General features: G+C 41.1%; 1 protein-coding gene across 2 annotated transcripts in view; it reads right to left on the reverse strand.

Annotated features, from left to right (window-relative positions):
* The window catches only part of HMGCLL1 (3-hydroxy-3-methylglutaryl-CoA lyase like 1), a 242,407-nt gene that overhangs the window by 200,259 nt on the left and 15,748 nt on the right, over positions 1-26,400 (reverse strand). The window lies entirely within an intron of this gene.

A 26,400-nucleotide genomic window follows, 5' to 3' on the forward strand; every position in this document is an offset into this window, starting at 1 on the left:
AGGCTGCTAAAATCTCAGGGCTGGGAGGAATAGAGACATTGCTGGCACCCACTCAAGTAAATCGATGAACAACGAGATGGCAGTGACAGTGTGATACAGTGATATATGTGCGATAGCACAGCGGTAGGGCGTTCGCCTTACAAGCGGCCAGCATGGCCGACCCGAGTTCGATTCCTCCGCCCCTCTCAGAGAGCCCGGCAAGCTACCGAGAATATTCGATATGCCAAACACAGTAACACCAAAGTCTCCAATGGAGACGTTACTGGGCCCGCTCGAGCAAATCGACGATCAATGGGAGGGCCTTTATCTTTACCTTTTAATATATATATATATATATATATATATATATATATAGTGATGGCCTTGACTTTGCACATACTCTATTTTCAATATAGTGTATCTGATGTCTTTCATAAAATATGATGACTCAGAGTATTTTCTGAGATGGCAAGGGGCTGGAGTGATAGCACAGCAGTAGGGCGTTTGCCTTGCATGCAGCCAGCCTGGCCGAGCCGGGTTCGATTCTTCCACCCCTCTTGGAGAGCCTGGCAAGCTACCGAGAGTATTCAATATGCCAAACACAGTAACAAGAAGTCTCACAATGGAGAAGTTACTGGGCCTGCTCGAGCAAAATCGATAAACAATGGGAGGACAGTGTAGTGTAGACAGTGACAGTGTAGGCAAGGTGGACTATAAAACTTGTCTCTAATTCCTTGGATCATTTCTCAATCTTAGATTGTTCTTTGCACCGTAGACTAGTTTGGGGCTCAGGACTTTACACACTACTAAATGACTCCTTTCTGGTTCTCCACGGGAGTTTGTCTATCCTAGTGAAATTTCTCCGAGTTCACCAACTTCCTGGAAAGAGCCAACACTCACAGTAAAAAACCTGAGGACAACTAACTGGCAACTCCAATTGTCCCTGTTTGTTGTGACAGGCCATGGGATGGAAAAAGCACAGGAGATGACCAGTTGTTGCTGTCCCCCAACCAGCAACACAGTTCTCACGACTTTCTACTTCTGTCATCAAAGTTCATATGTTTCACTTTGTGCCTTTTGGGAAAATACCCCACTTATCCATTCACCAGAACTGCTGGAATAAGATGCAGGAGAACCTTCAGCTCACACAGATCCCATTTTACTGTGAGTCGTTAGGATGTGTAGATCTAGAGCTGACTGCCAGACAGCCAAAAACATTTGTTACCCAGAATCAGAAGACCCATGGGTTCAAGTCAACACTTGAACATACTTCTGGGCAACCAAATTGTAACAATCTTTCCAATACAGGCAATAAGGACTGGAGCGATAGCACAGTGGTAGGGCGTTTGCCTTGCACGAAGCCAACATGGCCAACCCGAGTTTGATTCCTCTGCCCCTCTCGGAGAGCCTGGCAAGCTACCAAGAGTATCTCGCCCACACGGTAGACCCTGGCAAGCTACCCGTGATGTATCTGATGTGCCAAACACAGTAATAACAAAGTCTCCAATGGAGACGTTACTGGGCCCGCTCAAGCAAATCGATGAGCAACGGGAGGACAGTGACAGTGACAATGACAGGCAATAAAGTTGACAACTGTTGTCAACTATAATATATGGTCAACATATTTGTCACCAATTCCCAAGGACTTTCACAAATCCCTCACCACACATGAAAACACCATTCTTCCTTTTTCTCTGAAGGTCATGCATTTCTCAGCAACCCATTTTCATGAATAAAGCTGTCAAACAAAGGGCTGGGGAACTAGTAGAGCAGGTTGGGTGCTAGCTTTGCATGTGACCCACCTGGGTTTGATCCGAGGCACTGTGCATGCTGCCCAGAGCACCACTAGAAGAGATTCCTGAGTACAGAGTCAAGAGTAAGCTGCAAACATTGCTGGGTGTTGCACCAAAAGAAAAAGGTTGTCAGACAAGAGCCCAGGAATATGGCTCAATGGTAGAAGAGTGGCTTGGCGGACAGGAGGCTGCTTGTGATTCCTGGCATAAGTGTGATTCCCTGCACAGCGGCTGTGATTCCCAGCACCACCACAGCATGACCCTCAGAGGACACTGCAGCCAAGCATGGGACGCTGAGCAAACTGTCCAGCTAAGCACGCAAAGCATCACCACCAGGATTGAGACCCCCGGGCTTCACAGTAATGACAGAAACAAGAGAGAAGGGATGGTGAGAATAAGGTCCTGTGAAAGGTTGAATGCTGCTATCTAGATAACCAGTGGCTCTGATGCTGATTTATGACTTTATAAGTAAAGGCCCTCCCGTTGTTCGTCGACTTGCTCGAGCGGGCCCAGTAACGTCTCCATTGGAGACTTTGTTGTTACTGTGTCTGGCATATCAAATACGTCACGGGTGGCTTGCCAGGCTCTGCCGTGCGGGCGAGATGCTCTCGGTAGCTTGCCGGGCTCTCCGAGAGGGGCGGAGGAATTGAACTCGGGTTGGCCATGTTGGCTGCATGCAAGGCAAACGCCCTACCGCTGTGCTATCGCTCCAGATGCATAAATTGGAAGTGGAGGGATTTGGGGTAGGTAGGGTCTCAGGTAATGGAGTTCCTTTGTTTCCTCATTTTAAATTTCACCTGCAGAAAATGTAGCGGTCAAAACAGATAGTGAGGGAATGGGGAGAATAAACTATAAAAGGGAGAGGGGCAGTAACTTTCTCTTGTTTTTTTTTTTAATTGAATCACAGTGATATACACATTTACAAAGATGTTTGCGATTGGGTTTCAGTCATACAATGTCCCAACACCCGTCCTTTCACCAGTGTACATTTCCCACCACCAATGTTACCAGTTAACTTCTCCCCCACTCCCACCACCTGCCACTATACCAGGCACTTTTCTTCTCTCTCTCTCTCTCTCTCTCTCTCTCTCTCTCTCTCTCTCTCTCTCTCTCTCTCTCTCCTCTCCTCTCTCTCCTGTCTCTGTGTCTCTGTCTCTGTGTCTCTATCTCTCTCTATCTCTGTCTCTCTCTCACCTTATGGTCTGCAATACAGATACTGATAGGTTACCAGGTATGTCCCTTTGCCTGTGCCCTTCACCCCCCACACACTCTGTGGTATCTTCCAACCACTGACCTGTCCTCCTGGCCCCTGTTTACCCTCACCCTGGATATTAGTCTCTTACTTTAACTTCCTATCTTCCTTGTTTGATCCCTCACTTATGTCTGGACAGAGAGCAGCAATGTTCTCATCCACTCAAACAGGGCCAGAGAATTAAGGAAAGTGCAGAGAACAAAGAGTCACAGGGTTTAGGGCAATGAGAGGCCTAGCCACAAATAAGCAAGGTCCAGCAAGAAATCACAAGAACACTGGAACCCTCAAATCCTGGAGGAACCTAGTTGGCACTGGTTGTGGGACTGCTGCTGAACACAGCACCCTGAGAATTCAACTAGCCACAAATTGAGTCAGAAGCCAGAAGGGGACAGGACCAGTACTCCATATAGAGTCCACTTGGAGGCAGGTGAAACAGAGAGGCACAGGGTCAGGAAGAGAGATGACTTGTGTGGGTCAGAGTGAGATCCAGATGATGGAGAGTGACCTAGAGCCACTTAGACTGTACCACAAAGGATGGCCTCATACACCACCAGAGTTTTGTATCAATCCTTTTGCACAATACTCAAGAACCCGAGTACTCAGGAGTAAAACCGTTTTAGCGCTGACACTAGGAAAAGATAAGCAGCTCCTAAATTACAGAAAAAGGCCTGTTACTCAAACTAATGGCAGTAACCAGAGCACCAACATTTTTCAGGCTCATTTGCTTCTTAAGACAAAAGCTGTTCGGGGGACCAGAATATTTTGTAACTGACCAAAGACATGAGCTCTTTGTGCTCCAGATAGAGAAGCTTTCATCTCCCAGGGCTGATTGTTCTAAACAAACACCTTGACTGCTATTCTCACAGGTGAGAAATGCATTGCTAATAAAGCCATGGAGAGAAATGAGAGGCCAATAAGGCTTGTTTTTTTAAAAAAAATTATTATCACAGTTAAAATTGAATTATTGTCAGTGTCCAAAACTCTCATTGTCAAAAAAATGGTATTTTTTCACTTAATCAAGAAAACTTTTCCTGGTCTCCCCATAAAAGTTTGTCATTTCTTGATCTCATAATACTTTATAGAGGTTGATTTTTACATGTTACTTCTATGTAATTATATATATGTAATTATATACACACACACACACACAATTGTGATATATATACACACACACACAATGGAATACTATGTTACTATACAGCACCAGGGGGTGACAAAATCATGCTATTTTCTGAAATTAGGATTAAACTAGAAAACATCACATTAAGTGAAGATAGAAGAAGAAGGACCAAACACCATATGATCTGTCATGTGTGATACACAAAAAAACTGGAGAAGGGAATGCAAGGCATTAAAGGGAGAATAACGGAATCATCCTTGACCCTAAAATATAAGGAGAAAGAGAAGGGGAATAAACAGATGTGGTTAGCAAGAAGTGGATGGGAGGTCACAGGGGGCCAAGGGCCAAGGGTCTCTGGGATATTGGTCATGTAGAGGATTGGTATAAAGCCAAACTAGAGCCAATAGCACTGGAAGCAACAGATCCAAACCACGAGAACCAACATTTATATTGTGCCTGTCGCCTGCCAGAGGTGGCTTGTGGGTGTGGCTGCCAAACTGCCGGAAATGTGGAGGGACATGGGCGATGGTCACCCATTCCCGGTTCCATTGAATCTGGAGTTTTCAGTCACCAGTCTAGCATACCAGGGTTTTCTGCAAATTCACTTGTGGGTGAGGCTTGGCCTGAGCATGTAGAGAGCGACTATGAGCATAGCAGTGGGTAAGTTCTGGAGGTTTGGGGCTGCCAGTGCTGGGTCTCTCTTGGGTCCAAATAATCTCATCAACAGCCAAGATCCAAAGACTCATTGTCCTTCTCTCTCGGAAGAGAGCATGAAACAACTTGCAATAACCATGCTGCCAGACCCTGCACCAAGCTGTTTCATTCAGGGCATCCCAGAGGGGGTGGATGAGGTCCCTCCCCACCTCAAGGGACCCAGCTCTGGCAGTCAAAAACTCAGAACCCAACCACCACCAGGCTCACAGCTGCTCTCCAAATGCTTGGGTTAAGCCTCACCCATGGGTGAACCTACTCTTGGACCACAAGACTGAAAATGCGACATCTCATACCTCATACCACTCATACTCCAAGAGTAGCACACCACATTGATGGGGTTTAAAGTAGAAGGAAACCAATCTTAAAAGGAAATATATTTTTACAGATGGCTGGAGCGATAGCACAGCGGTAGGGCGTTTGCCTTGCACGCAGCCAACATGGCCGACCCGAGTTCAATTCCTCCGCCCCTCTCGGAGTGCTCGGCAAGCTACCGAGAGTATCTCACCCGCATGGCAGAGCCTGGCAAGCTACCCGTGATGTATTCGATATGCCAGACACAGTAACAACAAAATCTCCAATGGAGACGTTACTGGGCCCGCTCGAGCAAATCGATGAACAACGGGAGGACAGTGTTTGGACAGTGTTTTATACAAACATTTATTTTGTATTGTATATTGTATATAATAATACAAAATAAATTATTTTGGCTCTACTTTGGGACAGGGATTGGGGGTTCAGGATGGAAACATCCAAAATATGGTGGTGGGAAGGTGTCATGGTGGTGGGATTGGTGTTCGAATATTAATCGGAATCAGATATTGTAAACTACTTTATAAAAATAAAATAAAAATAGGAAAATAAAATGTGCCTGTTATGGAGGCAGGCTTGGGGGGAATCCAAGAATGCTGGAGGAAGAAAGTTGGCACTGGTGGTGGAACTGTTGCTGAAATACAGCACATGGAAAATGCAGCTATGATACCTTTGCAAATTGTGGTTTCTTAACTTAAAGTTTTTAATTAAAAAAAAAAAAGAAATAAAATACTCCTAAGAGGATCAAGGAATCTTCCCAGAATCTGTTCATTGTCTAAAATTAGCTTCCCAGGATTTTTCTTGGACACGTGTGCTTACTTTGTTTTTTACCTCTTCTCATCTATTAAAGGAAAACGTATTTGCTTTCTTTTTTAACATTCATTTATTGCCATTCATATGCCCTGACCTCAATGATCCGGGGGTTCTGACTTATTTAAGTCTCTCAGAAATAATATAATAAAAAAATAAACTATTGCCCTGTAAAAAATATAAATGTATTTTACTCTTTCGCGCGTATCTCACCTTTTTTATACAAACTTTCAGTTCATTAAAAAACAATCTAAGCATTTATTAAATGAAAAAATGCACGAATAAATCACATCTAAAATTTAGAAGTTGACCTTTTATTTTTCTAACACATTATCCAACATTGCTACAGTCTTTGTGCGGATGGAGACCAACAATACTGACTCCTGACAAGCTCACACCTGAAGGACACAGGGATCTGTGCCCTGTGTTCTGGAGGTGGGGCTAGGCGGGGAGAGGAGCCCTTTTCTCACAACTAAATCGAGAGTTGATGAATGACTTGTGAGTTACAAAGGCTTGAATTTTAAAAAGTAGTCACCCGAAGTTAGAAACATAGTCCTTAAACTGGTCGATCATCTACATTTATTTTTATAGCATTAAAAGCCCTATGTTACTGAGCTCAGTGCATCCTGTTTAATGTGGAATAGTGTACGATTCTAGTGGAAAACAAAAGAAGTATTATCCAGTTTCAAAAAGCTATGCTATATGGCTGAGCGTGTGCCCACACTTGGCATCAGATTTCTAATGGCTCACTTCCACAGAGCAACAACAAAAGCAATACTATCTTGCAGTTATATGTTGCTTTATTATTCCAAAGCTCTTTTCTATCGGTGAAGCTACCCTGTGAGGCAGACAGAACTGAAAGAGAGATTAAGTGGCTTTCTAAGGCTACCCAACTAATTTCCCTGGCGCTTATTCAAGTTTTCTTTAGGATGAGATTAAAAACTCTACCAATTGAGCATAGGAAGAAAAAATTATAATGGACTATTCCTTTATGCAAAACGTAAGTGGGTAATTTTATTTGCATATTCAATTTTACATAAAATTAAACAGACATCAGATTCTGGAATGGGAATTTCTCTGACACACCAAGTTTGGATCTATGTGTTATATCAATTATTAGATAGCATGCAAGCTTAATTACCAGCAGTCATAAAGGTGACTTATATATATGTATAGCTATATATATAAAATCATGTCTCTAGAGTGACAGATATGATTCCTAGTTATTCACCCTACAAGTACTGCTTTTTTCCCCGAGAAAATGATTCCATCCACAGTAGAAATTTCTAGACATATTTTTATATGTTCTACTCCATTTCTTAAGTAATTTTATGTGTAAATAAAGTCTTTATGGGTTCTAAAATGTTCTGTTTCATAGCCAGTACGCCTATGGAAAACCAGTAGTATAGCCAAATCAAATGTTCCCACTGCACAGATGAGAAGTCTGAATCAGGAAATTGTGTGATTTTCTTTTGAAAGTAAATTGGACTTTAAAGGGAGAATTAGGTGTCCAATTTTCCTAAATAATATGATTTTTTCTCATCTCATCTAAAATATGCACACGATGCATTTTGTGGTAAGGTTAAACTTTCCACATTCCTCTATTTGTTATTTCTTTGATATTAATTTCTCTTTTAACTAAACATAGAAAGAAGGCATAATGCATTATTACAAGAAAATTGTTATCCAAAAGATCTGTGAGTCTTCTGGAACCATCTAAAGACATTTCTCTCCTGGGGTACTTTTCTGTGACGAAGAAGTGACTCAACAAATCTGATATTTGAAACCCCATCATACAGAAGATTCATGTTCCCAAGATTTATCCCAAGGAATCTCTTACATTTTGAGAAAAAGTTGTCTGTATCAAGTAAAAATAAGATTTTTATTTATTATTAAGTCCCCTCAATTCTTACAAATATATATACATATTCATACATACATACACATATATATGCTAAATCAAAAAAGTAAAGAAAGGTATCCACTTACCCCCTAGAAATTTTTTGATAACCAGAAGGAAAAGAAGCATGGCAATACTTTGTTCCCAAATGCCTTCAAGTCAAAGTTCTAACATTAAAAACAAGCACTAAAAATGTGAACACTCCTCTACGTGCATGTATGTTGTTTGCTCTGGGCATTTCTTAGAAGTCAAGTTCTGGATGTCAGGATAGACTGACAGCATGATTAAATATCAAGTCCTCCTGAGAGTACACAAATTTTATAAACACTTCTGAAAATCAAGAGTAGTTAATAAAAAATAGGATCTCTGCCATTATAGATGATCAAAACAAAGAATGATGAACATAAGGTCATCTAAAATTAGTTATTAAAATTTAAAATGAGGCTCTTAACATCTATATTACCTACATTCTCTTCCAAGTAAAAATTCCATTTTAAGTATCTTGGGTAAAGTGTGCACCCCTATGTATTAGTCATGCATTAAGTATTAATATATGAGCATGAATATATTACAAATAAAATAGAGTATGAGAACTGGAAGAAAAGAATATTAGCATGTGCAAAGTTTCTGAACAGAAATGGTAATGATAATATAAAGAAAGATGGCAATAAGATTGTATAAGAAGAAAATTTACTTAAAATTAGTCATGAGCTAGGGGAACAAGAGGTTGGGTAAACACTTTGCATGGGCATCCTGTAGAGAGAACCCAAGCACGCCTGCCCTGAGGATTCTGGATGGCCTCCAGCAATGTCCTCTCTGCCCTGGGTGACATGAGTATTCCTGGGAACAAACGGAGACAGTCCACAGTCCACTGAGCATTACTTGGGAGGCACTCCCCAGTGAAAAGAAAAAACCAAATGCAAGAACTAAATAAATCATCTACTAAAGGCACTAAAATAAATGTCAAGAGTTCAAAATAAATGAGTCTATAACTAAGAGAGCCTGGAAGTCTGCATGCATACTATGAACGGCTTTTAAAATGGTAACTGAGGCATCAGTGGTGTCAGTGTCCTTGACCACACTAACTTGGCCATAAGCATTGATTCATTCGAATGCCTAACAATCCGAATTGGACGATCACACTTGAATAGATGTAGCTCACTGCCAGCAGTTTCTATTTTTGTTGTCTATACAGCAACATCCAATTACAATGAAGGAGAAATTAAGAAGTTCTACATGGTGCTGGAGAAGTTCTATAAAGAAGATCATACTTTCTACAAGATCATTGTCTGTGATTTTATTGCCAAGATAGGATCAACAAGATCAGGCAAAGAACTCCACATTGGGACCCATGTCCTAGAATGGAAAAAACAGGGTGAGAGACTATCTGAGTTCATCATGTCAACCAAGACTATCCATGGTAACTCACAGACAGAAGGTTGAATCTAAACGTTGGACATGGGAGTCTCCCAGTGGACGGTTCCACAACAAAATTGAACACATCATATTTAATTGATGGTTTTGCCTGACCAGTGTCGCTGTTGTCCCCAAATTCCAAATGGGATAAGACCAGTCTCCTCCGTGCTAAATTCTACTTCACAGAGCAGGGAGAAAGGGCTGCAAAGTTTAAGAAGAGAACTCCCAGAACCACCAACAACTGGGAGCTTTTTGGCACTATTGCGACAACATTGGAGAATGCCATCAATGACAACATTGACGAGAAATACGATTGACTGGTTCAGTACCTCCATGATTGTGCGAGGAAAGCTGAGAGAGAGATAGCCAGAAAAAGACGCCTGTCTTCGAAAACTCTTGAGCTCATTTGCCTACGTGGCTTGCCACAAGCTTCAGGCAACCACAAGTGAACATCTGAGCTTGCAAAGCAGTGCAAAGAACCAATAAAGGAAGACCTCAAAGAGAGAAGAGCAGCAGTGCTGGCAGATGCAACAAAAGCTGGAAAAAGCATTCGCAACGCCCACCTGTCCTTCACCAACTACAAGACCAAGATGACTGACCTCCGAGGTCCTGATGGATCTATAACATCTTCCAGAAGGGCAATGGAGAAGGTTAACCATGACTTCTACTCGGATCTCTTTGATAGCCACATCCACCTGCCCACATACCAAATTCTGCAGGATGGATATGTCGTTCCCAAAGTTCTCCCTTCCAAAACCCGACACACCATTTTGTTGATAAAGAAGCAAACAGAACCTGGCCCAGACAAGGTCAGACCTGAACACCTGAAGAACCTACCGTCACGTACTCAGCAATACACTGGCTCAGCTCTTCACATGCTATCTGTCATAATGCAAGTTTCCGTCCCAATGAAAAACCAGCAGGACTGTACTACTGTTCAAGAAGGTGGAGACATCCATGACATTGGCAACTATTGCCCAATCTGCCTGTTGACTGTTGTCTACAAGCTGTTCACTCAAGTCATCCAGAATAGGATTGGCAGAACACTAGATGAAGGACAACCATGCGTGCAAGCCGGGTTCTGCAAAGGAATCAGCACCATCAACCATATCCACACAATAACCAAGCTCAATGAAGTTTCTCAGGAGTTCAAGATCCTGCTCTGTCTAACGTTCACTGATTTAAAGAAGGCCCTTGATTCTATTGCGACGGATGGAGTCATTGAAGCCCCACCCAAACAGGGCATTCAAACACAATACATCAGGATCCTCTGTAAGCTGTATTAGAGATTCACTACCAGGATCTCACCATTCTACAAGGAAGTGATCATCCATGTCAAGAGAGGGGTTTGGCAGGGTGATACCATTTCACTGAAACTCTTCAGTGCCACCCTCAAGAACATCATGAGATGACTGGAATGGGAAGGAATAGGAGTGAAGATAGACGGTCAGCAACTACACCACCTCCGCTTTGCTGATGGCATAATTCTAATAACACCAAACATTAGCCAAGCAGCACAAATGCTGGCCGACTTTTACCATGAGTGTGGAAAGGTTCGGACTACAGCTAAATCTCATGAAGACAATGTTTATGAGGAACAGCCTTGTTCCTGACATTCCATTCACTCTCAATGGAATGAACATCTCTGAATGCAACAGTTACGTGTACCTAGGTCGAGAAATGAACATGACAAATGACTTGGCACCTGAGTTGTGCGGGAGGAAGAGAGTGGCTTGGAACACCTTCGAGAGCGTTGAAGACATAGCTAAGAGGATGAAGAACCTCTGGCTCAGGGCACATCTCTTCAATTCCACTGTTCTTCCTGCATTAACATATGCCTCAGAGACCTGGGCCCTATGAAAACAGGATGAGAACACTATTCTGGTCTCCCAAAGAGGAATCAAAAGAGCCATTCTTGGAGTGTCATGCTTCACTCAAATGAGAGAAAGAATCTGGAGTTCTGACCTCCATCAACGATCAAGAATCAGGGACTCTGTCTCATTTGCCAAGGCGTCGAAAATCAGATGGGCTGGACACATAATGAGATTTGGAGATGACCGCTGGACTAGAGCCATTACCAACTGGATTCCACAGGGCATCAAAAGATCGCATGGCTGCCCACCTTTGAGATGGTCAGACTTCTTCGTCAAGACCCTGAACAATCGGTTTGAGGCTCTTCATGTTCCTAGGTCGAGCAGACGCCATTGGGCTACACTAGCACGTGACAGGGACAAATGGAGATGTTACTGGCGTCTGCTCGAGCAAAACGATGAGTAAGGGATGTCAAGTGAACTGCTACTTACATTATTTTATTTATTTAGTTTTTTGGGGGGAATCACACCCAGTGATGCTCAGGGGTTATTCCTGGCTCTGCACTCAGGAATCACTCCTGGCGATGCTCGGGGAACCATATGGGATGCTGGGAATGGAACCCAGGTCGGCCATGTGCAAGGCAAATGCCCTACCTGCTGTGCTATTGCTCTAGCAATATTACTTACATTATTAAATTCAAGAAAAAAATTAATTTTGCAATGATGGCACCATAACAATAAAGTAAAATACAGTAAAGGAAATTTGTTCGTGTAATCTAAAGATTTTCATTATTATTATTGGCTTACATTTTTTAAGGTTAAAGGTTACAACAGTAATGTCAGTGTTAGTGAGAAGATAAAAATAACGTGATGAGATATTTTATATGCAGAAAGTTTTATTTTCCTCAGTGTCTTTGCAATAAAATAGTTTTTAAACCTTTAAAATTATCTGTGTCATTTGCAAACACAAATGCAAATCAGTTGATTGGAAAATATATGTATTTGGAAAAGCTGGATCGCCTGGGGCAAAATGTGATATGCCATGTAATAGCCTTTCGTCATGGAAATACTTTTTCAGATAATAAATTTCTGAAAACAATGGTTCAGACTTACAATGGAAATTTCAGCTAACTGTATTAATCTAGTTTTACAAGCAGCATAAACTTATAATTGGAAAGGTTGAGTATTTAGGTACAGAATCATGTCAGAGTTGTAGGCATCCTACTCTGATATAGCAGGGCTCTTACTTTATGATCTGGCTAATCAATCACAATAAATTGCTCTAATTGATTATATAAAATTGAGTTACTGTATTAACAAAAATCAATTACATTGTTTTACACAACTTTTTGATTAGAAACTACTGATAGTACAATAGGAAATGAGGAAATTAATTACATCAGAGATGCAATATGGCCTTTTATCTTGTAATAACCTTTATTAAATACATGAAAGGTACTCAGTCGCCCATGCAGTCAAACACTGAACAAAATTTTTCATTTCTTAATGAAAATCCTCTATCAAAACTAATGCCTAAATGGTACCTATTTTTCTTACTGGCAGAAATCAACCAAAATCAACTCATGTTTGCATGGTTGTAGATACACACCAAAAATTCTGAGAAAATAACACAACAGACCACATGCCTATGAAGTCTTACTCATTGAGATACACTACTAGTTTCTGATATGTATTTTAGGCTCTGATTGTTTAGTGTCTATGGCAGTAGAATAAGAGGCTGATCTTTTTAAATTGCCATATTCTAATAAAGTTTGGTAAAATCTATGCCTTTGGAAATTTAATTTATATTATTATGGACTAAAGTGATTATTTTGGAATGTTACTCAGGACTAAGCTACTTCCGGGAATTTAAGTTTTTGGTGTCTGATGATGTTTTACTTTCCAAGAACATTCTTAGAATTTTAAGAGCCTTCAGGTGAGGTTTCCTACTCACGTAGAACACATATCAATAATATGCTAGGCTCTCAGTTTTGTGCCTGACACCACATGCAATCACCCCAAGCACCAATGAATATAGCCCTGATGGTCCTTGAATACAAAACCAACCGCCACTGGATCAGGCATGAAGGGGAATGGCCCAGGAGCTGCTAGTTCTAACAAATGTTTTTTAAAAAAATCCTTATCCTAATGTCATGCCTCTTATCTGTGGTCAACGAGTGCTGGATGCAAGTGCATAAATGCCTGGTCCCTCCGTCTCAAGGAAGTACAATTCATAAAGATCATGTCAGTTCCGCCGGAGAAATTTTGAACTAAGTCTTCTTCAAATGACAGATTGTTGGGTCGCTCTACTTCTCGCTCTGCCTTGTCCTAACTTACTCACTTCCTCACCCACATTGAGTCAATAAAAGGTAGTAACATCTTACAAATAATCAACAAGAGTCTGTTTTCTAAAAATCAGACCTAACAGAATTAACGAATCAATACCTAAAATGGGATTTCAGAGCTAGATCATTTGTTGGTTATTTTTCATTAGTTCTCATCTTTGGGTACATCTAGGATATTAAAACTCCCTTGTAACCTACAGCAAATGCAAATGTCAAAAGACACTGTACTTTTCCCCATGATGATTTTGACAAGCTACTGGAAATAGTCATTTTTTACCGTAATTTCTGAGTATTTACTAGTATCCAGTTCAGGAATATTGACCAAAAATACAGCCCTAGATCAGGTATATAGCTACACATCTTCTCTTGAACAAAGAGAAAGCAGGCCAAAGCAGGCCTCCAAAACACTTACTGAAACCAAAATTTTAATGGGGTTAATGTTATGGCCCTGATCTGAACAGAAATCAAGGTCAAGGCTATGTTGGTTCAGATAACTGAGGTTAGCTGTCGCAATAAAAAGTTCTTTGCATGCTTTGTATACCAGAACCAATTTTCAGACCAAAACCAACTGCCTGGAGGAAAAGTCAGACACCAATGAAAAAGACCCTGTATTCCTTAGGTAACTGTATACAGGAATTCATCTAAGTTTCGTTAAAAGAACCATCAGCCTTTTTACTTAAAAGAACCTTGAGTAAATGGGCCAAACATTCACTCAACTATATACTCTGTATATACTCAACTATATACAGATAACTATATGCAAGAATTCATCTAAGTTTCCCTAAAAGAACCATCAGCCTTTTTCTCTCAAAAGAACCCTGAGTAAATTACAAAACAATTTGGAATTTGGTCACAAGGTCCAAGGTGATACTGATACTTAGACTCCCAAAGTGTCCTTAGGTCCCTGGTGAAATGGGGGCTGGGGCAAGACACCTGGGTTCACTTTTCTCCATAGTTATTTTCCTGTTAAAAGATATATAGTTAGAACCGAAATACTTGGAAGCTGAAACAGCATGGCAATCGATGCATCCCTTGGTGCATAATATTAAAAAATAAGGGTCATTATCTTAGAAATAGGCAAGTAAAAGCTATCTGTTTAGGGGCTGGAGCAATAGCACAGCGGGTAGGGCATTTGCCTTGCACGCGGCTGACCCGGGTTTGATTCCCACCATCCCATATGGTCCCCTGAGCACCGCCAGGGGTAATTCCTGAGTGCAGAGCCAGTAGCAACCCCTATGCATTGCCGGGTGTGATCCAAAAAGAAAAAAAGAAAAAGAAAAAAGCTATCTGTTTTCTCCTACTGTTCAGATAGGATAAGGAAAAAATACAGAAAAACAGGAGAAACAGAGAGAGACAGAGAGAGAGACAAAGAGAGAGAGAAAAAGATGGAAGAATGAGAGATTAAGAAAGAAAAAACATTCTTGGACTGGAGAGATAATACTGCAGGTTGGGAACTTGCAAATTTGAATGTGAATATGCAGCATTTAGCACAGTGTTTCAGTATTTAATCAGTGTTTACCAGCTGCCTAACTGAAGGCAAACTTGGAGATGTGAAGTTCTTTTCCTAATACTTTTAAAGAACAGCTTAAATTGCTCCATTTATCATTTTAAAATATACCTACTTGTCTAAAACTTGCACTGAAAGGAATCATTGTTTAGAATGGAGCAGATTACCTTATACAGCCCTTGCCACAATCAAAATAATACGTGGAAATTATTCAAGGCCTTTCAGCAAGGACCTGAAAACTTAGAGACATTATCCCACTCTGAAGCCTGCCAGTGATTTTATCCACCCAGCGCTGACACCATGTGCTCCACCCATCCTGTTCCACTTGGCCATGTCAACTTTAGCTTGGAACTTCGGGGGTAGCAGAGGGGCACTCACTTCATCATGCATGTAAATAAGAGTTCAGATTCAAAACCGGCTGGATGATGCTTCAGTGAACACAGGAGCCACTGCAAGTTACTTATTGGAAATGTTTTCATGGAAAAAATAATTTGAAAGGCAAATTAAATACATTAATAATTCGGATTATTATTGCTATTACAGACTCAGAGACTAGAGTACTCTCAAAAATAATGTTCTCTTTATAAGTTAGACTTTAATTTCTTCTATGGAAGCTTCTTAATCACTTCAAAAAGTAATATTTGAAAACAGGAGATCGAATTTTCTTTCTTTTTAATGTAGGATTTTCTTTGTTGGAATATAAAGCTGGCAGATAGAGTTAGATATTCCCACTAAAACAGACAGTTTGTACTAACTTACAACCTTAAGTAAAAATGATTTCCCAGTGCCTAAAAGTAACCCAGTAATTCACTCTGTCATTATTCTAGGAGTATAGTGATGATTTTAATTGCCATTATGATTGCTAGAATTGAAAGAGTTTTTACCTTCAAAATATATTAGATCTGCATTTCCCTAATGATTAATGATGTAGTCTCTGGGTTTTGGCCGTTGATGGGATTACAAGGGACCAGGGGCAGTTGGTGGGTGTAACGCCTACATACTGGAAGATGGGGGATCTGGGTGGAGGAGGCCCAGTCCCAATCCGAGCAGGCTTGGAGATCTACGCCCCAGGTTCCACACACCTCTGTTCCTCTGCCGGTTCCTTCATGCGTGAGGCTCGTCCAAACATATGGAGAGTGGTCTTAAGTATGGCCGTGGCAGGAACCGGAGGTCTTCAGCTACTGGGGCTCTGCTCGGGGTGGGGAGGGAAACTCAACCCATCAACATCCAAGACCCAGAGACTATAAAACCCAGCTCCCAGAAGCGACATTTTATTATCCAGTTCTTACTCTGGAGAACCTGGAAGGCTACCAAAAGTACCCTGCCCACATGGCAGAGTCTGACAAACTCCGTGTGACGTATTCAATATGCCAAAAAACAGTAACAGTGATGGGTCTCATTCTCCTGACCCTGAAAGAACCTCAATGTGGCACTTTCTAAAATCTCAGGGCTAGGATGAAGGAGCCATTACTGGTGCCTGCTTGAGGCAATCAACGAATAACAGGATGACAGTGATACAGTGATAGTGATATAGAGCATTTTCTCATGTGCCTTTTTGTCATTCGGATTTCTTCTTTGGGAAAGTTTCTGCTCATTTTGTCACCCCATTTTTTGATGGAGTTGGGTGTTTTCTTCTTGTGGAGTTCAACCAGTGCTTTGTATATCCTTGACATCAACCCCTTGTCAAATATTCTTTCCCATTCTGTAGACTGTCTTTGTATTTTGAATCACTGTTTCTTTTGAGGTGCAGAAGCTTCTTAGTTTAAGATATTCCCATTTGTTTGTCTCTGCTTTTTCTTGCTTGGTCAGTAGTGTGCATCTTTGAAGATACTATGCTGCTGTTAGAAAAGATGAAGTCATGAAATTTACATACAAGTGGTTCTACATGGAAAGTATCATGCTAAGTGAAATGAGCCAGAAAAAGAGGGACAGACAGAGAAAGACTGTACTCATCTGGGGAATATAAAGTAACAGAATGGGAGTCAAACACCCAAGAATATTTGAGATAAGTACCAGGAGATCTGCTCTACAGCTTGGAATTGGCAGCACCTGCTGGGGGGAAAGGCAGCTCAGATAGAGAAGGAAACACCAAGTAAAGGATGTTTGGAGGACTCGCTCAAGATGCGAGATGTGTGCTGAAAGTAGACTATAGACCGAACACGATGGCCACTCAATACCTCTATTGCAAATTATAACACCCTAAAGAGTGAGCAAAAGGGAATGCCCTGCCACAGAGGCGGGGTGGGGTGGGGGGATGGGGTGGGGGGGTGGGAGGGCTACTGGGATCATTGGTGGTGGAGAATGGGCACTGGTGGAAGAATGGGTACTCGATCATTGTATAACTGAAACCCAAGCACAAAAGTTTATAAGTCTACAACTGTACCTCATGGTGTTTCATTAATAAAAAAAAATACATTAGAGTTTTTGGAAGCTAAAAAAGAGATATTCAAATTATAAGGGTAATGGAATATACTTAGCGATGAAGATCTAAGACCATTTTGAGAAAGTAAGCAGCCTCTTGCGGCGTGGAATGCAGAGAAGGCATCCCTCAGTGCTGCCCTCCCCAGGGCATCCCCATCTCAGAAATGGCATTTCTCTGAACTGCTGCATTTGGGACAGCAACAGTACGAAGATTTCGGTGTTTGTCGAGCAAGTGTCATGGCACCACCCATGGTCGCCCAAGCACTGCCAGGCCTGGCCCCAGGCACTGAGTCATCTGTAGCCCCCAAACCAAAAATTGAATTAAAAATAACCTGCTGCAATGGACAGGGTTTCTTCAAATTGTCTATTTGAAGTGAAATTCCCAGTGTGGCTGTGCTTGGAGGTTGGATCCTGGGAACTGATGAGGTCGTGAGGTGGAATCCTCATGCACAGGATTTCTGCCTTAGAAGAGACTTCCAGGAGCCACAGAGAACACATACAGCTGCTTGTTTGCCTTGTACAGGCCAACCAGGACTCTAACGTGGCACCAGGTATGGTCTCCACAGCACCTCCAGGAGAGATCCCTGAGCACAAGACTGGGAATAACCCTGACTAGAGTCAGGTGTAGCCCAACCCTGCTGCTCCACCCAAAGGGAAAACTGGGAAAAAAGATTTTGAGAATTTCCTCTCTCCACTTCCACTCCGTGAGGGTAAAATGAGAATCCCTGTGAGTTAGAAGGTAGCTCTCAGACCTCTGTAACTCAGCTGGCATTCTGACTTGAACATCCCAGGTTTCACAACAGTGAAAATAAATGTCTATTCTTTGTCATGTACAAACCCCAACAAGTCTCAGATAGCTGTTGAACCCTACACCTATATGCCTCAATTCATCCTTGACTCTTCTCTTCTGACACTGTATATCAACCAACTATCTTCAAAATAACTGTTTCTAGCCTAGACTACAGTGATGGCACTGTAAATTATCTGTTTCCATCCTCACCGCCCAAAGAAGGTCTCTTACTGATACTTTCATCATAAAACATCAGCCCCATAGCTCATCTGGTTCAATATTCTCCACGGCTTCTTTTATCCTAGAGAGAAATCCTCTGAGTCCATCTCTGCACTACTCTCTCAACCCACCTTCACCCGTGCCAGTCATGCTGAATCCCTTCTGCAGTAACTTTGCTGCATGGCCCTTCTCTCACACAGGTAGTGGTGTGCCTATACCCCTTCACCTCCTCCAGGGCTTTGCACTCCGGGAAGTGTCTATAACAACCAAGAACAACAGGTCCTACATACTCCCTGACAGTCCTGGCCACCAGCACCCCCAGCTCTGCATTCAGTGACTTCTAGTAGCTTCAAGAATCCTTTAATCCCAATATGTGAATCACCTACAAATAGTATTATCTTTAGTGTCTGTGTTTCTGTTAAAAATAATTCTCTGGAATGAGAAAGGAAAAATGGGGAAGCAGATTGATTTTCAACCCTGCTACTTACAGAGCTACACTTTGGGTTTTTTTTTTTTTTTCTATTCTATCCTATCACACCACGATCCCCTTGCATCTGTCAAACAAGAAGTAACTAGATTGTTGCTACTTCCCAAATCTCATCAAACTTTGCCAGTCCTTGTTCATAATCTTCCAAGAAAATCTTATTCACCAACTGTGCTATCTTAATCTTGAAATAACGCAGAACAGATTTTCAGCAGGTAGCTATTCCACATCTTTCACCTACTGGCGAAATCAACCCCAAAACACATTTTAGCAATCAGGAATCTCTTACACTCTGGCTTCTCAGAACCACTCAATGAAATTAGCATTCTTAGACATTAAGAAACCAACAATCTCTAAAGGCTGAAAGGAGGAGAGGCCAGGGAGGTATTTACATAGAATTAAATGCGATTTGCTATTCCAAAGTTTTATTGTCGAGCAACAACTACAGATATGGCCTTTAATTTGCTCAGCTAGTCCCTGAGTTTTGGTTGAAATCAAAGTAGTCTCCACTTTGATTGAAATTTTCCGTATGAGAAACAAAGCTTGCCTAAGTAATTGGTAGGAATGGCTGTGATTTTTCAGTAAACTCTGAGGGATGGACATTCACATCGGTTCTGGAAAAGAGAAAGAAGTAACAATGCGTCTGGAGTGAATTGATAACAAGTAAATTTGTCTGTCTCATGATGTATTTCTTAATCCCCAGCTAAATGGTTAGGATGTAGAAGAGAAAAGGTCCAGAAGACAAGGAATCTGGCTCTCTGAATATAGTCTATGAAGGACCAAATTATCCATGCTGGGCTTGAACCAAAAGTCTTTTGAGAATATTTTCAGCCAAAGATAATGAAGAGTTGTATTTTAGGTCAATAAAACTCAACTCTTTGGTAGCAAGCCTAGAGAAGATTCTGAACTTCTGCTTACAGACACTCCATGCATCAAGACTAAAAAATCTTCAGGGCTGGAGCAATAGTACAGTGGGTGTGCCTTGCACACAACTGGTCTGGGTTCAATCCTGGCAACACATATGGCCTGCAGAGCCTTGTCAGGAGTAATCTCTAATTGCAGAGCCAAGAGTAAGCCCCGAGCACGACTGGGTATGGCCCACCACCCAAAAACAAATGAAAATTTCAAAAATAATAAAGGATCGTTAAGTGGCTGGTTGGAAGGTTAACTGGAATAAGAAAGAGTATTAGGTTCCATTATGCTCTTACCTACCTTTGCTCTAAATGTCTAGTTTTTTTCAGCTAATTACATCAAAGAAAATGCAAATAATTACATGACAAGAAAATGGTAGTCAAAAGTAAGACTGATTTCATGCCTAAGGATAAAGATTTTGGGGAGAAATTAAACTCACTTTCATCTCATATCACCTAAATGAGATTTGTTTGTTTATTCATGTATTTATTCATTTACAACTGGAAGTGGGAAATTCTCAAGATATAAAATTGGTCATGAAAAAAACTGGTCATGAGAAAAGTAGAAAGAAACATTATTTACATTAAGACTGCTGCATCATGTCAGGTTTAGTATCAAACTTCTAGAGGAAAACCACTCACTTAGTCAAAATCTTGGAATTCTATTTCTAAAGCTCAGGACTTTCTTGAGACTTTAAAGTCAGGCCAAGAGAACCGGAGTAAGACTATAAAGGTGCAACAGCAGGACGTCTTTCCAATTCTAAGAAATGATTTCCAGTGGCTCTGAATAACTAGACATCATCATAGCCTTTAACTATTCAAGAGAAAAAAAAAAGAAAGTTCCCTAGGTTCTGTATTATATAAATCTCATGTTCTATTTCACACGATACCTATAAACTGTTTTGTCCAAATTCCAATTCGAGCTCTTTATAAGTTCAGCTGTGATCTATGGTCATCCTGTTGAGTCTTTTTCAAAATTCCACCATTCTATGTTATATATACACCTCCAGTACTTCCTTCTCTCCCTCACATCCTAACACCTTCTTTTAATCGCCTCCTAATCACTTGCCTGAAAAGTAAACCCCTCCAGTCCCTTATTGTTTCCTTCCAGATGCTGCTGTGGAATGGCTCCCTCTGGGCCTCACCTAACATTCCGTCCATGTTCATTTGGCTGTGCAGATTGTGATTCCAGTCCTCCAAAGCTTTTGAGCTCTTTCTTTCCAAGAAAACTCACAGCTAACACCATTATTTCCTCACAAACAGCTAACATCTGCAGACTAAAACATCAAAACAAAGGGGAAGAGTTTTGCACAGTTCTGCTAAAGTTGGATAAAACCTTTACTGGCCATTTTAGGCAATAAATTAATGTTCTTATTTTCAATTTCCAAGTAAAAAGTAAATCACAGTGGCTAATTTTCAATTTCCCCTCAGAGGACTAGTTAGCAGATTACCTTCAATGACTAGTTAGTACTTTCTAGTAAGTGAACAGACTTTCTGCTTGGAAACTAATCTCTAACAAAGCTTATTAGGGTGCTCAAAAACAGTTTAGTTCTTTCATTTCAGCTGTGATAATTAGTTTGGTCAATCTATTTTAGAAACTACTGATTCTAAATTAGGAATATGCTGGGAGAGGAGAGAGAGGGGGTAAGGCATTTGCCTTGCATGCAACCAACCCAGGTTCAATTCCCTGCACCTCATATGACTCCCCAAGCATTTCCGGGAGTAACTTCTGAGTACACAGTCAGGAGTATGTTATAAGCACTGCTGATGTGGTCCCAAGCCCCCCCCCCCCAAAGAAAAGGACTGTGATGTTTGATAATTTAGTCTTTTCCAGAAAGTTCATATAAATAACAATATTGCAGTAACTTAATTCAATTACCTTTTAAAATAAATGTTAATTGTAATTTATTTCTTATGCAATTTCAGTTGGTGCAAGTTCCTTTTATTAAATACGGAAGGTCCCTTCAATATAAGACTGAGACAAACCGAATGCCTCTTCATTCCAGCTGCTTCCTGTATAGATCATAATGATCTTTAGTCATGGACGATTCCTTCGGATTCATATTTATCAAACTTTAATGTTTATAAATCCCCTGAAGATCTAGTTAAAACTAGTTGGGATCATCTCCAGAGATTATGATTCATTAGGTCAGGTTGTGTCCATGAACTTGCACTATTAACCAGATGATGGGGATGCAGTCGATTCAAGGATCACAATTTAAGAAGCACAGGTCTAGCTAGTCATCTCTTTAAAAAAAATTTTTTTTGAGAACAGAGAGATGGCAGAGTGGGTTGAGCATTTTGCCTTGCACGTGACCAAACTGGGTTCGATCCCTGCCATCCCATATGGTCCCTGAGCACCACTGGGAGTAATTCCTGAGTGCAGAGCCAGGAATAACACCTGAGCATCTTCAACAGGTGCTGCTTTCAAACAGAAAAGAAAAAAAAAGAAGAAAAAAAAAGGCCAGAGAGACATTATTTTAATGCTGAAAATATTGGGGGAAAAGGTAGATTGTTTTCAGCATCTACTACCCCCAGTTCAGGCCCCGTGTGGTCCAGCTCTCTTCCCATACTGAGGGGAAGTAGGATTGACACATTCTGGTTGATCGACCTCTGATTTAATGCAAGATCTGAAAATGAAGTGATGAGGGAAACTCAGCAATATTATCCTAACCTGTTTATAACCCACTGCATTATCCTTGCATAAGTGATGGGGTGAATCTAGAGCATCATTAATTCACTCAAAGAAAACCAGATCACATCATTTCATTTTCATTTCATCATCCTGTTATTCGTCGATTGCCTCGAGCAGGCCCCAGTAACGTCTCTTTCATCCTAACCCTGAGATTATATTCAAGGCTCTTTAGGAGAATGAGACCCATCATTGTTACTGGTATTTGGCATATTGGGTACGCCACGGGGAGTTTGCCAGACTCTGCCCTGTGGGCAGGCTACATTCAATAGCCTGCAAGTTTGTCCAAAGTAGGAATGAGATGATAAGATGTCATAAAAGATGTCCTGATAAGATGTCGCTGCCGCAAATGCGGGAGCTGGTTTTTATAGTCTCTGAGTCTTGGCCGTTGATGGGATTTCACGGTCACATCAAATGAGTAAAAAATTATATTGTCCTAACAATCAAAGGTTCTACTTCTTATAACTGATAATTAATATTAAATAGTAAAAGAATTGCAGACTTCAGAATCTGGGTCAGATTTAGTATCTCTGCCAAGTGTGTCAGCAGTTGAGAATTTTATCAACTGTCTGAGGCTTCTTTTGCTCATCGTAAAGGACAGAACAACATGTTGTCGTAAGACTTGAAGCAAAATCACTGGAATAACAGCATCACTATCTGGTAAATTATGATTGATATTAAGATTAGCATATAATGAATCAATTATTCATAAAGTAGATAACGGCAGTAAATTTAGCATTCTGTATTTCAATAGCTTCCATTTGCTACATGCAGTAAGTCCATTGGAAATCTAGGGCAGATACGCTCAGTATTACTAGTGCCTCTGATAACACTTTTTCAATTCAGACAAAAGCTTGGCATTTTATTTAGCAATTTATCATGCTGTCAAAAGGTCAACATACATATAAAATTTCCCAGAGCACAAGTAGGTTTCAGAAATAGAGCTCATAAGCATTTTTGCTAGCTTTGTTCCATCTCCATTAGGCCAACGTTTCCTTTCAATATTTTCTAAAACATACGTTCAGCAGAATTATATTAAATTAAATATTAAAATTGTGTCATAAGGGAATCAGGGCTAAGTGATAGCAGACATTAAGAGTGAAACACGGAGTAACTCCATCTGTTTCTCCATAGCACTTGCAAAAGTCCTTTAAACACAGACCTAGAACATATGCAAACAGCACTCACAACCGCCCTCAGCTTCTGACCAGGTTCACAGCTTTCTGTAAAATGTAAGGTTTCATTATTCCACAGATCTAACATTTGGGAATTCTTGGTCCTTAAACCAAAGTTCTCCCAGAGTAGAAACTGTGTTTAAGATTCCTATTTTGATTTCAACATTAACCTCTGATCAGCTTCTATTTCTGAGTGAAACAAATGCAGATTTGAGCCCAGAGTTCTAAAGTGAATGCCTGACTCTGTACACCCAGTGGGTCACAGATGTATGAAAGTGGTGGCAGGGAGCCACTCCACTTCCTTCAAGATCCAAAAACATTTGGAAGAAAAGCCCAGAAGGAAAGGCTTCTGACAGACGTGTGCTCTTTGGGGTTTCCTGCCTCCCTTTTGCCAAGCTTCCTAGACCCCAGCGCTTGTTAAAATGTTCACCAGAAAGATTTTACAAAATGCTCATTTCATAGTAAAATCCGTATTAAACTTATTTTATGTACTTGGTGTTTCCTGTGATCAATACTTCCTTACTTCACAAATCCAAGGAAGCGGAACTTCAAAAGCTGCAAGCAACAAGGTGAAATCTGATGCACTCACCATCAGTGTCACCTCCATTCACATCCCAAACTGCAAAATATAGGTAAACACTGAAAGGAAGAAGCTCACTGCCCCAAGGGGATCTTTAGATCCTCAATAATCCTCCACTGATAAAATTGAGTTGTGAGATGTGTGCTGTGTATTACGTGGATTAGCTTAACAGAAACACAGGAAAAGTAAATGGACAGCTAGATTCTGTTTTCTCTAATCGTACAGTGAAAGTCAACAACAACAGAAAAACATTGGCATATCAAACATCCAAAATTAGCACCTGGATTTAGAATACAGATATCACAAGCCAATATAAAAATACAAACTAAAACTTCTCATTCTAGTGTGCAGAAATTATTTTATATAGTTGAAGACATATTTTATGTACTAGAAAAATCAGTTCATTTGGTTTAAAGAACATAAAGTTTATACTCTGGAGTACTGTTGTATTAATATTTAGAAACTAGGTATATAAACATTTATTATTGATCTAAATATCTAGGTTCTCTGGGTAACGGGTGATTATATTTTCCCCTTAAGTTCTCGGTGTAGCACTACACACATGGTAAATAGTTAATAAAGAGATACTTAAAGGTTCCCGTCTTGTATGTGAATGTGGCTGACCCCATCCCTAGCACTGCATAAGGTCCTGTAAACACCGTCATGAGTGAGCACAGAGTCAGGGGAAGCCCGCAGCACTAAAGCTGTGGCCCCTTCCCACACACGCACACAAGATATTTCATTCAGTTGAATCATATCTGGTAGGTCACTTTGCTTCAATGCAGAAACAAAAGATGGATCCACTGAGCACTGCCCCAAAAACGTGGCTTGCGACAGGACATAAGAGAATACTTGTAAGATATTTTCACCACTTATAAACTGTATACACCATTTTTAAATCTATTTAAAAACACAAAAAATAGCTTGTCAGCCACAGTGCCAGAGATCTCTCCGGGCCGCATACCGAGTCAGTATCACCAGGCACCCCAGACAGATCAGGTGCAGTCCCCCTGCCTACTCCAGATGGAATCCCAGTGACCAAGAGCTTCCACAAGCAAGGCCCTCCGTATGCGGGTTCCAGGACTAAAGCTCCAGGGCACATGGCAGCAGAGGACCTGAGCTGCCCCTCCCCACGTCCCCACTGACCCGGCAGACTGGCTATCACACCCACAATTCGCCTCCGGGCTCCATCTTAGCGCACCAACAGCCCTGGCCCAGAGACTCCCAATTAAATCCCAAAATGGATTAGAGCCATACAGAGATGTCTCTGGAATCCAACCACTTACAATCTAGAAATTTACATTTTCAATTGCAGCCCCACGAGCTCTCATGATACTGGAAATGAGCAATGGAAAATAAATTACCTAGTGTCTGACTCTGGCAGGTAGGCTTGAATGGTGGTGGGAAAATTCGAGCGAAACATTGTAGCATTGTAGCACTGTCCTCCTGTTGTTGTTTATCGATTTGCTCGCACCAGTAACATCTCCATTGTGAGACTTGTTACAGTTTTTGGCATATCCAATATGCCACGGGGAGCTTGCCAGGCTCTACCTTGTGGGAGGGATACTCTGCTAGCTGGGCTCTCCCAGAAGAGCGAAGGAATCGAACCCTGGTTGGCCATGTGCAGGGCACATGCCCTACCCGATATGCCAAAAACACTAACAGGTCTCACAATAGAGATGTTACTGGCGCCTGCGTGAGAAAATCGATGAACAATGGGAAGACAGTGCTACAGTGCTACCTTTGGCCAAGCAAAACCTAATGCCCCAAATTAGAGAGAGATTATTGGAGAAATTTTCTGCCATAGAGGCAGGGTGAGGATGAGATGGTGGGGGAAACGGGGATACTTGGGACATCAGTGATGGAAAATGTGCACTGGTGGAAGGGTGGGTGTTCCTTCGTTGTATCGCTGAATCTCAAGCATGAAAGCTTTGCAACTCTATCTCACGGTGATACAATAAAATAAAAGAGTAATGTGGAGTTCATGCCCAATCCAATCAGCTTAATCAATGGCTGAACAAATAGCAGTGCTCCTACATCATTTAAAATAATAATAATAATAACTTGTCAGACTTTAAGATGAGTGAATACTTATTTTCCCTGAAATGTGCATCATTCTTTTCATAGTAACTATTATTTCCAATTGTCAAAACATGAAGTCACCCTAATATT

The sequence above is a fragment of the Sorex fumeus genome, unplaced genomic scaffold, assembly GCF_029834395.1.
Source record: "Sorex fumeus unplaced genomic scaffold, SorFum_2.1 ptg000033l, whole genome shotgun sequence".
In the NCBI taxonomy this organism is placed as follows: Eukaryota; Metazoa; Chordata; class Mammalia; order Eulipotyphla; family Soricidae; genus Sorex; species Sorex fumeus.